At 37.5% G+C, this 18,647-nt stretch overlaps 1 protein-coding gene, 1 long non-coding RNA gene and 1 pseudogene across 2 annotated transcripts in view; 2 read left to right on the top strand and 1 right to left on the bottom strand.

Moving 5' to 3' along the window:
* KIAA0825 (KIAA0825 ortholog) overlaps positions 1-18,647 on the top strand; it is a 391,927-nt gene that overhangs the window by 287,362 nt on the left and 85,918 nt on the right. The gene's annotated exons all lie outside the window — the stretch shown is intronic.
* LOC129501669 (TATA box-binding protein-associated factor RNA polymerase I subunit D-like) lies at positions 10,297-11,340 on the top strand (annotated as a pseudogene).
* LOC129501671 (uncharacterized) overlaps positions 17,650-18,647 on the bottom strand; it is a 114,793-nt gene continuing 113,795 nt past the window's right edge. Inside the window, exon 4 of the long non-coding RNA XR_008662784.1 lies at positions 17,650-18,043. This is a non-coding gene — a long non-coding RNA (uncharacterized LOC129501671). The remainder of the gene's footprint in view (positions 18,044-18,647) is intronic.

Below are 18,647 nucleotides of genomic sequence, written 5' to 3'. Positions count from 1 at the left end.
GTACGAGCCATCATCGGTCTTCATCTTACCCTATTTAGCTCTTTCTCAGACCCAGAGAGAGGAACGAAATTTCTACTCTCCTTGTTTGCACAGGCGTCCACATTAGTGTAGATTTAATAGAAGCCAGGGATCCCTTCCTGCTGGTCTCCATGTTCCGAGAGTTTGTCCTTGTGGGAAAGGCTAAACTTTCTCTCTACTCTTTCAGTCCCTGCCTGAGCCTGGGAATTAATTTGATGTAAGACAGACCAACAGGAGAAAATCCTATAGATTTTTCCACAAGTGTGGGAACCCCAGTAAGGAGATGGACACCCAAAGAGGTGATTAGACCCGAGTGTTCATGTCCTAGGTTGAACAGAGTAGCAACTGTGGAAAAGTAAAATGGATTCAGGGAGTGAAGGTAAGAGTTATTTAAAGAAAGTCTCAGCCTCCACTCCTCGCTCTGCTGACAAGAGTGTTTCTTTCCTCCTGGTATAGGGAGAACATTTTGCCCTTGAGAGTTTTTAACTCCTACTTTCAGGGGGGGAAAAAGGGCGGTGGGGGGTAAGAATCAGAGGGACCTTCCTGCACCTGACAGCTCAATTGTCTTTAAGCTCAGAATAATCCTTATGTTGAAGTGGCATATTTTGGGTGGCATATTTAGCCACACGTCACCCTCTGCTCCACACTCCACACCACATTTCCAAACACAGACGTGACACTGTGTTCCCTTGCCCAGAGCCCTCAGAGATTCCTCATTACCTCCAGGATCAAATCCTGAGCTCTTCTGGTACATTGAGTATCAGTCATTCAGACCCCAGAGTACCTTTCTCTCTTTATCCTCTTACTTTCTCTGTAGTCTTTTCCCAACTCTTTTTCCCAACGTAGGCAACAAACTACTTTCCCCACCCTTGCTTTTTGCTCATGCTTTTCCCTCTGCTTTCCCCCCCTGCTATTTATCTGCTGAAACCCCATTTATCCTTCAGAGCCATCACACAGGAGGCAAGCACCCACCCCCAGACTTTCGGCACTTCTCCAGGGCTCGTGTAATTATTTGGGCATCTCTCTTCGATGGAAATGTTGTCACATTTTATTGTTTTTTTTTTTTTTTTTTTTTTACTTGTTCCTCTCTCTTTGCCAGAGAAGGAACCCTATCTTTTTCATCATTGTGTTTCTAGCTCCAGCACAGTGTCTGGCACAAAATGCTAAACAAATGTATTTTCGTAAGATTCAACTATTTCTTATCATCTAACAATAGGGATGACATAGACATTTTCTAAAAACACTACACGGATATTTCCCAAAACTACTCATTGTCAAGCTGAGAACAGTCTCACTAATTAGTAATGTTCGGGTGTTTTTTTTTTTTTTTTCAACCTTCTAATCTGATGTTTTAAGCAGCAGAACAAAAATTTTAATCTGGGCTTGTCAGACCTCACACACTTCCTGCTATACCTCTGATTTCCTAGAACAAATGGCCGTGCATAGCAAATTGGTCTTTTCCATATTCTGTGTCAAAAGATCAGCCCTACTCCACCAGTTCCCTTTTCTCCGGAAAGAAACATGTGTCAGTTAAACACAGACACACACAGACACACACACACACACACACCCATGCACACACAAACAAACCAACCTGAGCAATTGGGAAGCCCACTAAGTAAATATTGAAGGAAACAGCTATAAAGCCAAATGCAACTCTAAAACGATAAATAACACTAGGCAGGATATTGAGCAATATTTGCCATACCCGTAACCCCTCACGTTCTTACTCTAATTTTCTTTTTCTAGTTTATGTTCTTTCATTAGACTCTGAGTTAGACTTCTATACATTAGTACACACTTAATAAAGATATTTCATTTTTCCTGGTGTGCTTCCAGAGACCTAGCATGCAGTGAAGGTTTTATAGTCCTGTGCGGTGCAGCAGATGTCATTCCATTTGCCTAAGTCCTGCTGACATTTGGAGATGTGGATTAATTGAGCTACAGAATGAAATTTAATTAAAATTAAATACAGACTTGGCCATTGTATCTGTTCATTTCCTGCACTCTAGTGTGTGTACTTGCAGGCAGCGCCATAGTTAATTTGTTTAATCACGATGCTCTGTGGGGGAAGCTGCACTTTGTTTTATGCTGAGAGACTGAAGGTGTGCCTGATGCCAGGTTGGATTTCATTACACACAATGCGAGCTGTGTAAATGATGCTACTGATGAGCCTCGGAGGGCCACCTGAGGGAGCAAGGTGGCTCCATATGAACCTGTAGAGAAACAACTTGTTGTAGGCAAGGTTTAGTGATGTCTTTTAAATTGACTTTACATGACCACAGGAATCTCATCTATTACCCATTAACATGTTGCCATAGTACCCGTTCATTCAAATATTCATTTATCCATTCAGTCAACCCAGATTGTTTGAGTACCAATTCAGTGCTGGGCCTTGAGGTTAAGGTAGGTGCCATTATTAATGGTAATCTACTCTTTGCACCTCAGACCCCAATTGGAAAAGTTTGTCATCTCTTGAAGAAAGAGTTTTTAGAACCAGATAATAAAGGATACTCAAAGGCCATTCCAGAGGAAGGAGAAACCATAGAACTTGAGGCTATGGTGAGGTTGTATTTGGTCAAAACACAGCCTACTCTCATGCCATTTCAAAGGCTACTTCCTTCGGCGGTGGTGGGGGGGGGCACTTTTCAGATTTCTAAAATGGTAAGTTAACTCTATTCCAACAAGTCTCCAAGTTTCAGAGGGGTTCCTCTTTGTGTTTTATCGGTATGTCTTCCTGTTCCCCTTCCTAGATTATAAACTTGTTGTCCACATCATTTTAATCTTGAAAAAATGCTTAGTTCCATGCATTATCTCCACAATGTTCTCAAAGACTATTTCTTGAATATGCTGATAAGCCTGTGTTTTCCCAGGTAGGGGACATTTGTTGTTTTGGCAGTCTAGTGTCCCTTCATCCTTTGTGAGGTGACAGCGCCCTGTCTCTGCTTTGGGGAATCACTCCTTCCACACCTCTGTGTCCCAGGGAAGGCTGAGTGATCTGGGGACTGAGCCAATCAGTGCATTTGATCCCTGGCTTCTGGGATTGGCTCAGGAACGGACACATGATCACATCAGCCTATTCAGTGCCAATAATACTATATTCTAAGGCTTTGATTTTTCTTCAGTTGTACAACCTGTGTGATGCATGAACTCCTTTCTTTCCGCAAGGGAGGAATTGTCTAAAAATGAAGAAACCCAAAGGAAGCTAAACTGAAATCAAGAGAATGTGCTCCCCTTAGTCCTTGGGGACCTATTGCTGCTCTTACCTTAGTCATCCTTCAGATGATTTGAGTTGGGCTTAAGATTGTATTCATTAGAGAGAGAGAGAGAGAGAGAGAGAGCAAGAGCTCATGAGCAGGGGAGTATTGGAGGGAGAGGGAGAAGCAGACTGCCCACTGAGCAGGGAGCCTAACACAGGGCTCCATCCCCGGACCCTGAGATCATGACCTGAGCCTAAGGCAGCCGCTTAACTGACTGAGCCACCCAGGCGCCCTAACACTTCATATCTGTAAGCCCCTTAGAGACAGAGACCTTGGTCTCTTCATCTAGTGATATATTAACTAGATCATTGCCTGGAACATGTGCACTCACAAACTATTTTGTTGAAATGAATTAATTCAGGTGATGATATGATAGCATCAATAATTATTCTTTTGGCTTTGTGGTAAAACTGATTAAACTGACATACTGCTCATAAACCCTGTTACTTTCTTTTTCACTGATAGTCATATGACTGAAAGAGTCCTCAAGGGTCATCCAGTAGTTGCTAAGAGCGAGAAAGAGTTCAATTGTCTCATGATTATAATTAATTATATTTGGAAGAAAAAAACTAAAACCCTGAAAAGGAAACTCCACAACCTTATTCTGTTATATATGCCAATGTGAACTAATCTTACCACTTAAAAATTGTTCTTTATATTCCCTATATAGTACATGAAGATGGTAAGTTCTTATAAATTCCAAAGTAGGCTTTTTCTCCATTGAGCTACATTGCTTCTAGCTATGGACTCCAACTGGCTCATTAAATGAGCACACCATGTTTCTTGGGCACATCTTTTTTGTTCTAAACCAACTCTATTTTATACAGAGAGCATCCTCTTCATCTTTGGAATTACAGTAAAGTAAGCCTAACTTTTCTTTTTTTTCCTTGCATGTATCTTTGGTGCATTTGATTCTGCTTTTTACCTGTCTTCATTTTCCATAGATATAGTGATGTTGATGGTCAAGAACAACAAACAAAGCCTGCATTATATCTTCAGTTCTCAGTAAAGAGACTAATTTGGATTACTGAACTATAGAGACTTTGAGAGAAATACCCATGTCTATTTCATGTTGACATGGCCAATATCATCTGGCATATTACCTTGCATGTGGTGGGGGCTCAATAAATATTTGGTGGAAGAAAAAAATAGAAGGAATAAATGGGAGGTTTCTGACAGTTTTGCAGTATTAATGAAGCCACTCAGCTAATTTTAGACTTCATTTATTCAACCTATATTTATTGAGCACCTACCATGTATCTATCGATGTGCTATGGATTTTAAAGGGTAAATGAGTGTCCTTCCATAAGTTTCCCCTAGTTATGGGAAGAATCAACTTTGTGCAAGTATAACTGGAATGCCAGGCTGGAAACAGTTTATGCCATGAGAGGGAAATATAAATAAAATGTGAAGGGAGGTCTCAGGGAAAAAAAAATACTCCTACTGAGAAATTGTGTGCCATTTATTCCTCAGAGTGCTTCATTTTTCAAGACTGGGCTCCTGACGTCTATCTGTGCAGGTGTGGCTGAATAGATAGGCAGAGCATGACCAACAATCCTTTTCTCATAGAATATATTATAAAGATTCTCCTTTGATATGGGGCTGCAGCTGCTATTTGCCTCTTAGTCTCATTTGGCCCAATGCCTCTGCTCAAAAAGAGCCACCCTGTTTCTATTTGCAGCATAGCCGACCAGTCTGTCGGCTGCTGTGGGTTCTTGGCAGTCAACAACTTTGCCACATGTTTTTGACATTGTAATTCAGTGCTCCTTTGAAGTGTTGCTCCTGCCCCCCTCCCCGTGTGGTTGCCCCACTTCACTTCACCAAGCAGCAGCTGCTTGAGTATTCCACTTTGCCATCCATTCCCCACACCCATCCCGCCCAGAGGAGTTATGTTGTGACAGCACAGCTTCAATGCCAGTAGGCTGGCTACTTGCCAATATTGTGCGGTTGGTGATCAAGCCTCCTAGAAAACATACCATGTGTAGTAGTATTCCTAACTCACATTTTAAAAAGCAATTTAAGGGAAGTCCATTTGTTTTAAAAACCTCGCCTGACATTGGGAACCATTGCAAGGTGCGGGAGGCATTTACTCTGTGAATCCTCTTTTATTTTGAGTTTTTAAACAATAATTAATCTTGCCTCATGTAAAACTGAGCTTCAGTTGACTTGTCTCTGACAGAACACCTCATTGTTTTCTGAAACTGAGTAGGATTTAATCCTCATTTATTTCTCGTTGTGGTGATTGGGTATGTTAACGGCCAACTATTTGAGGCAGCCCGCAAGAGTAAACCCCTCATCAAAAACTAGGCTTAGATAATCACAACCTTCCTTGTTTCCTTTGTATTGCTTCACTGATTCACTAAGTCAGCAGACATTTATTGAGCATCTACTGCAATGGTTCCCAAATTTTTCATCTCAGGACCCTTTTATAGTCCTAAAACTGAGGACCCAAGAAGATTTTGCTTGTGTAGATTATTTCTGACAATACTTACTTTGTTAGAAATTAAAACTGAGAAGTTTCCAAAGTATTTGTTAGTTTACTTGAAAATAACAGTAAGTCAGTTCTATATTAACATAAATAACATTTTTTGAGAAATAACTATATTTTCAAAACAAGAACAAACTAGTGGTAGGAGTGGAATTGCTTTACATTTTGCAAATCTCCTTCATGTGTGGCTTAATAGAGCTGGATTCTTGTATCTGTGTCTGCATAGAATCTGTTTTGATATACTGCTTTGGTTGAAGTATATATGGAAGGGAATCTGTCCTTACACAGATGTGTAGAAATATTTATATTACTACTTCATTTAATACTACACCAAAACTCAACAAGCTGTGAGCTTAAAGGTTAGTTGCAACATGGAATCTGAAACCATATCTTGCACTGCAGATAGATCTTATACCATCTAACATTTGGTAACCTCATGTATTGTTCATGTGGAAAATATTGATCCTCTTAGTGATCTAGATCTTCAGATGTTGATACATACTATATTCAATATTGAAAAATTATAATTGTTACTACCACCACTGATCTCATTAGAAAAATCTTTAAATATTAAGAACCTATCAAGTGTTTGGTAGCAAATAGAAATTTTTCAAAATTCTGATCTTGCTTTAACGTTTGAATTTTATCATTGGCAATAATTCTCAGTTGCTTTCCTTGAAATGGCTGTGTCACTTTGTTCATTCTTAAGAAAATATGTGCCAGATACCTGTCACTTGTTCTTTCAGGTGAAAATGGTATTCTAAGAAGACAAAAGTGGCGAGTTCAACCTACAACTCAGCCAATGAACTTTGCCTCTAAACTACCATTGTACGGTGATACATAGTGAAAGTGCTTTATCTGCACTTCTCATTTATTTCATCATGCAAACTATTAAAAAGATGAACACACAAGGGTCAAATTTCAATAAAAGTAATTATTTTTAATGCCTCATCAAGGACAGATCCTAAGTTAGACTATCTTGCTTTTATTATTATTATTATTATTATTATTATTATTATTACTATTAATACAGTTGCATGGCAGTGGAGAAAGCAATGAGCTCTAGTAGAATTTGGTAGAGTTTGATGCTGCTGTATTGATTGATAAAAAGGCACCATTGGTTTTACTCACCATTGCTTCTGCATTGTCAATGCAAATTTCAACACAGTGAAAAAGGCAAGGAATATCTTAGTATTATTATGAACATTGTTTTTATTTCATGGACTCCTAAAAAGATCTTAGAAGTTCAGAGGGGGTCCAGAGACATCAGTTTGAGAACCTCTTATCTACTATCTGCATGGAATTGTACCCAAAGGGGGGGGGGAAACAGAAAAAACTTTGACATGGTAACCTACCTTCAGAAAGTTTTTAATGAGGTCAAACTATATGCAACGTTATTTTTGTAGGTCAAAAAAACTGAATATCAGAAATTGCAAATGGTTCATCTTCTAAAATAAAATATACATGATGTGTATAAAAAATCATGTCACACAAATGGTGTATATGTCCATGGCAATGAGAAACTAGTACACAACCAGCATGAAATACAGAGAGCTCTAGCGAGTTTCTTCATTGAAGAGAGACATGTACTTAGAAATGTGCCTCAGGTAGAACCCTTCCCAAGCAGAGGAAATAGTATAAGCAAAAGTTTAGAAATGGATAGAAATGAAAAATAAAGGATATTTATGACCTACATGAGGCACAGAGCCCAGTTTCTGAGACTTGAAAAATAAAGAAATGATACCGGGGAAAGAATGAACAATTTCAAAGTTCTTTGATTGCCAACCTGACAAAGTTAGCTTTGACATAGAAAAACAAAGACACAGCATATTCTCCACTCTCTCATTCGGTAGAGTCCTCATGTATTACATGATCACCATGTGCCAAATACTGTGCAAGGTACCAGAGGAGTCAAAGATCTCCTTGTGTACACATTGAACCAGCTTTGTGCTTTGCTCCTAAACAGCTGGTCATAGCACATTGTTTTATGTGTATTTAATGTATTACCAGAATGCAGATGAGCAGTCAATTCATTTATCTTGGGGGCAAAGAGAAAAAAAATTGCATATAAGAGATGACTTGCAAGACTGAATGGAAACAGTTACAGGGTTTGGCCAGCCAGAAACAGGGGAAAGCCCATGCTGGGTTGAGGAAATTGAATTGGCAAAGGGCACAGAGATGTGAAAAAACTTGGCAGTGTTTAAAAATGGAGAGCTGTTCGTCATGGTGAAGAAGATAGGCAACAGGGAAAGTGTGGTTGAAAATAAGAATGGAACTGTCAACTGGCTTAAGGAGCAACACCACCTATGCTCTCTACTCTGGTCAGCCTTTGGAGATGGCCTAGGGGTGGAGCACCTGCAGCCCAGAAAACAATTAAAAACTAAAGCAGAGATGCTGAGGACCAGAAGCCCTGCAGTGCAGCAGGCGTGAAAAAATAAGCAGTTTGGGAAATCCTTGGAAGAAGAATTAGCAAAATATGGTAAGTGGTTGTGGAAGAAGCAAAAGATTGTTCAGGGCTTTGTAACTTGGTCCACTCGGAGCCGGGTCATGGCATCAACAAGATGAGACACACTGGAAGAAGAGGTCTTTGGGAAAGAAAACAAGTTGGTTTGGGGACATACTGAGTTTCCTATGGGACACTCAGGAAGAAGGTCAGGAGTAAAACATAAATTGGGAAGTTCTTAGTATACAACTAACTGATGGTTGATGAAATGGAAGCAAAGAATCACTGAGGGAGAAAACATATGGAGTGGGACGGGAGCACCAAGAACAGGAATCTTCATCTGGCAGTTATAAGAAGAAAATGGACCTTTAAAAAAATGGATCCTAAGTGGGGAGGAATGAAGCAAGAAGTGAGGTTCTCTGGAGAAGTGACGGAGGCTTAGATCAAGGTGAAGTAGTGAAGGTGGAGTAAAGAGGGCAGACATGATCGTTTGGTAGAAAAAAATCTTTGAGGGCTTGAGTACTGCAATTGAGGGGAAGCAAGGAGCCAGCTGTCATTAGTGTTGCTGCAGCTGAATCAGAAAGAGAAGCATTTTTCTATTTTCTCTGATGAGTTATCTCACTTTTTATGTGTCTTAAGTTTTCTGAAGCACCTATTGTGGCCTAGAACTCAGAAAAATTCTTCTGGAGGTTGCACAGGTTTGGGCACAGTGTATGGCTCAGCAACAATATTTCTATCCCCATGGGCTGCTGGAAAGCTCCTCTACTATGTCTTACAGTGCTCATTTCTGGAGAGCAAAGAAATTCTAGCCTGGGTCTGAGATGGAGTCCTCATAAAGCTGCAGGAAAGGAAGATGGTGATTCTCCCTCTGGTCAGAAACAAAGCAGCTCTGTTGGGAAACTGCAACTCCATCTGATCATCTGGTGGCTCACATTCTTGGCCTCACTTAGGGAGTCCATCATCCCTATTTCCACTATTGTCATGTCAAGTTAAAGCTTCACATTCACCGAGAAAGCTACTCTTACTCCATCCTTTCTCACTCTTCATTCCCATATTTTCCACCTTTTATTTTTTACCCTTGATCAGTTGTTATTCTTTTGATGTTATTCGTATGCTTGTAACTATTTTGAGTTGTGTTTTTGAATCCTTAAATACCCACTTAAGCGCAGTCCTTACTTTCTATTTTATTCCCAAAACCACTACTAAAGATTGGTCAAACATAAAAATCAATCAGTCAAACAAATCTCTGATTTTTTTCTGTCCATATGTATCCATTTATCCAGACACCAGGCATTATATTAATCATTGGGGTTATAGTTGAGAACAGGGGAACCTGCCCTCATGGAGCTGGAGTCTAGGGGTAGGAAAAACATACAGTTAAGCATTAAGTGTGATGAGGGTTCTAAATAGGGATATGAAGATCAGAGAAGCCTTCCTAGTAGAAGAGACTTTGAAGCTGAGTTTTGAAGCACAAAGAGTTGGCCAGGAAAAGGTGAATCATGCAGAAAAATTGTTCCAGGTGCATTTGAGGAACTGAAGATGTTTACTGCAGCCAGAAGTAGAGTTTGCCAAAGGGAAGTGGAGAGAGAAAGAGTCACTATGAGGCTGAAGCTGGATCTTGGATATTAATTACATAAGCTTTGTTAAAGAACTTGAACATTATTCTATGGGTAGTTAGAAGCCATAAAAACTTGTAAAGGTGAGAATGGCCTGATGGTATTTGTAATTTTTAAAACTAGCTGTTTTTTAATTATTGAAAAAGCACATGTCTCAGTACTAAAGGACTACACAAAGGCAATCGCTGTGAACATGTCTTAAGCAGTTTTTCAGAGGATTTCTATCTATGCATATACATGTGTACATATGTATATCAATTTTTTATACAAATAAGAGCATGTTGTACAATTGTTCTTTATCCTTTTCCACCTAATAACATAACATGGAGATTTTTTTTATGACCTCATGAAAATCTCCCTTGGTCTTTTTTACTATAACCTAATATTCCAGAACATGAGTTTCCATAAATTATTTAACCAAAACCCAATGAATATTTATATTATACTCAATTTTTCTTATTGTAAAAATTTCTGCAAAAAGCATCCTTGCCTTCCACGTGGTTGTTGAGAACTCTGAAGCAAACAAGTGGTGAATACAATTTGGAGAGGACTCGGGGGAGAATAAGTAATGAATTTTCTCAACCTATAATGGCATCTAATTCAGCTGTAGAAATTGACAATGAAAGTGATAATTCTTCTGGTAGCAGCTTATTTAAGACTCAGTGTGTCCCTTACTCACCAAAACAGGGGCAAAGAAACCCTATTAGAAAGTTTGTTCGTTCATCTGGAGGTGTTGAAGCAAGGGATTCATCTAGTGACTCCCCTTTTGAACCAAGACCACTGACTTTAAAAGCTATTTTTGAAAGATTCAAAAAAAAGAAACATAAAAAGAGGAAATATAAGCCAAAAGAAAGACCAAGGGGAAGACCAGAAGGAAGAAAAACCACTAGACGCTCCCAAATAAGAAACAAGTTAAAGACAAAGGATCTGGGTTCCCATTTTTAGAATCTGAGAATGTAAAAAAGCCATTACCATGGAGAAAGATTTTAAGCTTTGAGGAATCCTTGAAACAAATGAATGTTGGTGAAGAATTAGAAAGGGAAGATTTTGACAGTCGTAGATACAAATACTTGGATGATGATGGATCTCTCTCTCCTATCGAAGAGTCAGAAACAGTGGAAGAGGCTGCAACAACTCTTGAAGATGATGATGGATGTGATATCAAATTGGTGGACAATAATGAATTCATAGCAAGTTCTGAAATACCAAAGAAAATGAATCTGTATTTAGGACAAGAGGAATATACTGAAGAAGCTGCTTCGTCTAAAAAGAGAGCATCAAAATCCAAAAACACGGGACAGAGTATAGAATGGTCTGAAAAGGAAGAGATAGGAATATGAATATTAAGGCTTTTCACTTGAAAACAGTGTCTGGACTTAAAGGGCTCTAAAGAAATTGGACCTCAAAGATTACAGTGGGGAGTTTTTGAAGTATGTCCATATTCAAGTGGAGATCCAAGAAGACCTCTGGACAGTGACAGCTGTGGATTGAACAAAAGTTTGTTTTAAAAGTGCTATTTTGAAGATCATCACTCTGGCTTTGGTGGAACTATGGTGATTGGCGGCAGAAGGAATCACATGTCAAATATCTTAAATAAAAATTGTATTAACTTTGTCAAATATCTTAAATAAAAATTTATTAATTTTAAATAAAAAAAACAAAAAGCATCCTTGTTTATCTAATTTACATTCCCATCGATAATATGAGATAGGACACATCTTCCCCATGTGCTCTAATTTTTTTAAATTTTCATAGTCTAGTAGGTAGAAAATGATAACTAGTGTTGGTGTATTCCTTTTTCAGTGAATGAGGTTAAGCATCTCTTTAGATTCTTTTTTTTTTAAGATTTTATTTATTCATGAGAGACAGAGGGGGGCGGGCAGAGACACAGGCAGAGGGAGAAGCAGGGAGCCCAATGTGGGACTCGATCCCAGGTCTCCAGGATCAGGCCCTGGACTGAAGGTGGCGCTAAACTGCTGAGCCACCTGGACTGCCCATCTCTTCAGATTCTTTTTTTTTTTCTTTATTTTATTTTATTTTTTTTTTCTTCAGATTCTTAAAACTCATTTTACTTTTATGTGTAAACTAGCTGTTTCTCTCCCTTGCCCCTATTTCTTCTAGCTACTGATTTATAAGAGTTCTTTATTGATTAGCAACATTAACTCTTTGCTATATGTGTTGCAAATATTTTTCTGAGTTATGATTTATCTTTGATTTATTTGGATTTTTTCCTGAGGTGATGTTAAAAATGTTTTATCTATTTTTATCAATCATTTCCCCTATCATTTTTAATTTTGCAATGATCTTCCTTCTGTAACATAGAGAATGGAAGGGGAATAGAAGGAAATAGACAAGTATGTGAAATAAGAAGTAAAAGCATGTGAATATATTGGTTGGACATGAGAAATTGACAGGATATTTTTTCTGGGATGATACTCGGGGAGCTGGTTGGCTGGGGAGATGGTTCCCTGAGGTGGAAAATACCTGGGACAGAATGTGTGTGATTGCAGGGAGAGAGCAGGTGCAAACTCAGTTTGGGGCACATGGAGTTTGAGATGCCTATGTGGAATGTGTGAGAATAGATGGATACTCTAGGTGGATGGTTAAATGGGTCTAGAGGTCAGTAAAGAGATAGGTTGGAGTCATCAGCATATACATGCTGCCTGCAGCAATGGGAATGGATGACGTTACCCAGTGTATGGAGGGAGAGACAAGGCACAGTGTTGAGCTCCAAAAACATACTGGAGACTGAGAGGCGGGGGGAAAACAGGAGAGGGTGATGTCTACAAAGTGAAGGAAAGAGAGTATACATTTTAGAAATTAATCAAATGTTGGCCTATGTATAAACTACTAACTGGAGTCCAGCAGGATAAAAGTATATTCCAATTACTCAACAAAGCCAGCTATCATCAGTTACAGAAGCAAAATGAAATCTTTATTTTTTTAAAAAAAAGCAATATTAAGTGTTAATACGGGCACTTATGAATGTGGATAGTTTATATAAGAAAATACTTCTTTAACGTGCTCCCTTTGCATTATTGTATTTTATTTATATCTGCCCTATTTAGGCTGTATAGAGCTTCACTATACAGGTGGCCATTCTCTTTTTGTCCTCACTTTCTTATCCTATCAATCTAACGACATTAAATTCTATGTGTGGCCAACCTTTCCCAATTCAGCCAGGTGATTCCCCTCCTTTTCACAAATAAATACCTCAGTGAAACATCTAAGAATTTTGTTTAATATTTCTTAAGGATTATAGCTGCATTCCTATGTATCCAGTCAATAACTATGGATATGTTATTTGTTTAAAACTAAATTAGGCTATTATCAAATATTCTACTCAGTCTTGTTTTAAGAGGAGGTAGGAAAAATGGATCATAATTAAGACAAAAATAAAACATTTTACTGAACTTGAAAATGTAAGCTTAGATTTTTAGTGTTTTGGTTTTTTTTAGTGTTTTTTTTTTTAGTTTTATACTAAAAATACCTACTGAATTCTTACTGTTGGCTTCTTTTGCAAAATTGACAATTGAAACTCCTTTTACACAGATGAGTGCCAAATCATAGCAGCTTAATGCTGTTGCGTTCTCCTACTGTAATCAAAATCATGTTAAAAGTAGGTAGAGTACCAGTGTGAACTACAAACACCTCTTCATTCAGGGAGAGAGAGCGCAGTAAGCAGTAGAGACCAAATTAACTCCATCTCTCTTGTCCTATACTGAATTTCTGTAAATAAGAAATGTACTGTTGTTGAATGTGTCTTGACTTCAGAAACTTGTAATAAAATTAGAGACCTCCAGAACTCTTTTGGAAAGACTTTTAAACCTGGACAACTCCCTGCTGTTATAAAGACTGACAGTGCTTCTGAACTGTAACGAGGAGATTTTATATAAGACTGTTCTTACTAGAACCTGTTTTATATAAGAACATACTTAAAAAGCTAATTTCTTTTCTCCTTTTGCACTGCAATCCACAAAGTGTGACTAATAATAGATTTAAATTTGCTAAGTGCATTCACTCCTTTGTGCCATCATAAAGAGAATCTATTACTGTAAAATTGAGGCTTAGTTCCAAATTGCGCCATTATGAAGTTTTCTTCCAGCAATGTTTTGTCTCTAATACACTTCCCTCATTGTAATTCTATTGCAAACCTGATGTCTAGCATCAAGTCTCACAATAATTATTTTAAATTGCTACTAGGAACAGTAGTCCTGGTGGGATATATTACTACCATTCTAACAAGATGAATTTCAATGCACTTGTAACTGTATTATAGTATATTATGAAAGAAAAAAATCTTTGAGTTTTATATCTATGGACATGCATGTAACACAAAAAATAATTTTTATGGACTTCAAAATACTTTATGATGAACTTCTGTTTAAATTAATTATAAGTCACAAGAACAAATTAGGATATCTAACTGTATGGCCCATTAGTAGCATGCCAAGTGACTTGAAATGAATAAATAATTATAAATATGAAAATAATAATGCTAGTGCTTAGAATAATTACACATGGTAATATATAATTATCTGATAGATTTTAAAGACAACATAAACAAGACTATCCTAGAAGGTGCCAGAAAACTATTAAAAGTGAAGCTTGCCAATAAAAAAAAATATGAAGCTTACATAAAACTTTATCCTTAATCATCCCCAAGGCTTAGGGGTCATTTAAATAAATGAACTACCCAAAAGGTATGTTTAAAATAATTTATTATGTAATGGAAGCTTCAAATAAGTCATGTTCAGCAGTCTCAAACACTGGGTCATTAGTGTGCTGATATGCTATCAGTGGGAATACTGGTAGAGATCACCATAGAAAGCACTGGAAAACATTTTAAGTCACCCTGAAACATAGGTGATTGTTTAACAGTAATGTTTCAAAACACATTGTGTGTTTCATGAGTGATTTCACATCTTCCTGAAGGCATTCTAAATTCACCTTACTAATCAGTTGCCTACAAACTTAAATAATTGAGAAGATGATCACTTTGAATATATTAAAAGTATGAATCTTGAATTGGGGGCATAACAAAATTATTGTGAAGAAACAGTAGAGCCGAGCTTCTTTTATAGATAAAATGATTGTAAGATGATGGTCTGAAATCAAAAGCTAGCCCAACTGTAAAAATTAAAATAGGTTGGCACATAAAATTTAGAAGAAACTCCAAGTATCAATTCTTTATCTGTAGGAATTCACTTTTAAACATGTCCACATACACCCCAAATGAAAATCACTTACCTACGTAATGGAATTTAGAGTTACTCCCTGGAGTTGACCAAATGGGAAAAGTAAACCTGCATACTTTACAAAAAGGGGCAGCTGAATTTACATGGAGAATTTAGCATTTTTGCCTTAAGTAATAATGGAATGAACAATACTACACCAGCCAGCAAGGAGCTACTGACTGAGTATTGAGTGATGATCCCAAAATGGCCACGTGGCCTCATATTTATAATAAAGTAGTACATTGTTATACAGTAATGACCATTCTGTAGCATTTCTAGCATGAAGAAAAATCTGGAAATATATCAGTATTTTCTGGGGATTACCTCTAGAAACTCAAGAAAGCTATCTTCTATTAGGTCACCTCTCATGCTTTTGATACTGTTCTGTAGCTTAGCTGCAATCACTAGTCACTGATCTAAACCTGAAATCACATACTGTTGGTTGGGAAACACTGGTATTTGCCCGTAGACGTGTAATTACCTTGCATTTGTTCCTGTATTTGTATTATATATAAACTTACACCATTTTAAATATGCTAGGGATATTACTGGGGAAAAAACAACCCCAGGCAAAAATATCCATTGTTAACAATGATTTTGGTCATAGATCTATTCTCCAAGTGGCCAAATGTAATTGTATTATGATATTGGCAAGTGCCTTCATAGAACTAAGTATAAGATTTCACCCCACACTTTCAGGTTGGAACAAAAAAAAAAGTCCAAGTTAATAGAAACATGATTGGAAACAGAAGGTGACTTGGCTCTCAAGTTTGTTAATCAAGGGGAAAAAAACCCCCTCATAAACCTTTTACAATTTTCCACCAATACCCTGCCCTTCCCCTTTTGAATTAAAAGCTTTTTTTGTGAGATCCAAAAAGAACCAGTGGTCCAGAAGAGCATATTAATGTTTCCCCAAGAGCATGACTGAAAAAATATGCGGACCCTGTGCTTATCAATGCCTTTTGAAATCAGTACTGATTTTTAAAGGAGGATAAAGAAAGCTGTTATTTTTAATATCATACACATGTTCTCATTCCCTTACATTCCTTGACAATAGAATTTTGAATTAACTCCTAGAATGCTGTGTGGCATATTCACCAACAATTCGTTTCATGATTGGAAATGTATTCTCGCAGCCTCCAGGTGAAATTGATTTGAGGGAGTTACATAGTATATGGAAGTTCTTCAGAAAAAAGGAACCACAAACCAGCTAACCCAAATTCAAAAACCTTAAATGACTAAGAATATGACATCCAGATTTCTCAAACTTGTATGATCATGAGTCACCTGGATTACCTGTTACACTATAGATTTCCACGGCCCTTCCTGAGCAATTCCATTTGCATAAACCTGGTATGGAGACTAAGAATCTGTCAGTTTTTCAGTCATCTGAGATGCACTGAGAAACTTTTGATTTATGTCAATCCAACTGATTGTATTTAAAGCAACTAGGAGTGAATAAACAAAAACAGAAACAAAACATTTTAAGGGTTTTTGGCAAGATTAGCTTGCTTGTGAGAACTCAGTGGGTTGATGGCGCCGATGCACACAGAGCCCAGTTCTCGATCATCTCATCCTCTGTGTCTCTGTTTGTATGTGTTTGGAGTATTTCCTATTTTAAAAAGACAGGTTAGCTAAGCATAACACATGTGTAAAGTGATGTGTTTGATTGACAATGAATAAAAATAGTTATTTCACATCTTCTAGAGGCATCTAGTAGAGAGATCACAAACCTGGAAAGGAACCCAGGATTTCTTGTCTCACACTCTACTTCATTAGAAGAACTATACCTAATGTATCTTAAGATTTACTTTCATCTCACATATCGCAAGGAAAGGTATTTCTCTAACTGCCCCTATTAATCTCCCCTACTGCTCAGTATGGAAATAATTAGTGTAAATTTTTGTAGCTTCCATTTGTGTCTTTTTCTTTTATCTTATTAGAAACAAAATACAGCATTTTTTCTTTGAGTATTCCACTGATTCATAAAGCAATTAAATTGAACAATATATATGTAAATATATAGATAGCTTTAATTATTACAGAGAGATGAATATTAACTTCTTAAAAGCAAACACAAGCTGAAGATCTAGAGTAGTGCTGTTCATACCTTTTTTTTTTTTTTTTTTTTTATTCAGGAGTTCCTTTGAAGTTCTAAGAGGAGCTCTTTGCTAGAAACAGGCAACATCTGCATATACCTCCAAAATCTGCATATATTTTCAGGAGGTTCATGAACCTTGGAAGCCTCATAGGTTAATAAACATTAATCTGGTGGGAAGAAACCATCCCTGAAATACTAGTGCTCAGTACATTTTCTCATACATTAAAGTGGGTAAATTATCATCAAAGCTCTGATGGTGTAAAGCACTAATTCATTAATACTATTTTAAAAGTCAGAAGATGAAAATTGAACTATATTGGCCATGTAATTATTCTGTAAATCTCTGTAGCATGAAAGTGGGTGCCATATTTCACCTGAGAATAAGCACTTAATGATTTTAATTTTTTCTAGTTTTAACAAAATTGAGCAATGAATTTATATTTTCTAATAATTTGTACAGGATATTCATATATTTTTTTAAAAAGAGAGAGATTGATTATCCCTAACCACTTTAGGAGTTAGTAATAAGACCCTAGGCTATAGAAGACTGTTTGAAGAATTCCAGTACCCAGAGATTTAATGATAGACGTGAATAGGAAGGGTAATTCTATTGAAATGAAAAACTTGGATTGGTATAAGTATAATAACATACTTATTATACCTCAGTTTGGTGCTGTTTGCCATTTCCTTCTTGGATCACATGAGTGTTAAGACCTGTTTCCCCCTCCTCCTGGGGATCCCTGGGTGGCTCAGCGGTTTAGCGCCTGCCTTTGGCCCAGGGCCTGATCCTGGAGACCTGGGATTGAGTCCCACGTCGGGCTCCCGGCATGGAGCCTGATTCTCCTCCTCCTGTGTCTCTGCGTTGCTCTCTCTGTCTATCCTGAATGAATAAATAAATAAATCTTTAAAAAAAATTAAATGGCTCCTCCTTTGACAAAGCAACCCCAAGAGAAGTTCTTGACTTTAGCCTTTACTAAAAGAATCAAATCTATGTCAGTTACAGGAGGGGGGAATATCTTTATACAACTACTTTAATTGCTGTACTTCTGAAACTTTCTAAAAAATAACTTAAATAAGATCATTTCGTGAGGCACCTGGGTAGCTTAGTCAGTTAAGCCTCAGACTTTTGATTTTGGCTTAAGTCAGGATTTCAGGGTAGGGATATAAAGCCAGCCCCACACCAGGTTCTCCCCTGGGTATGGAGCCTGCTTGAGATTCTCTTTCTCCCTCTCCCTCCACCCACCCTCTTCTCTCTCAAAAAAAATTCACTTCAGGCATGAGAAAAATACAAAACTTTAAAACATCTTAGGAATAATCATTTCATAAAATGAAAAATATGTTTATTGTCCTCCACTCCACCATCATGTGGATTTTTTTTTCTATAATACTAAGCAACTAATTTTCTCACAACATCATTTTTCCAATGACAGGTTCCTATTGTGCTACTACATCCCATAGCTGCATCAAGCTGCCTCTTCTACCCT

Source organism: Nyctereutes procyonoides, unplaced genomic scaffold (assembly GCF_905146905.1).
Source record: "Nyctereutes procyonoides isolate TBG_1078 unplaced genomic scaffold, NYPRO_anot_genome, whole genome shotgun sequence".
NCBI lineage: Eukaryota > Metazoa > Chordata > Mammalia > Carnivora > Canidae > Nyctereutes > Nyctereutes procyonoides.
This window is presented reverse-complemented; position numbering and strand designations above follow the sequence as displayed.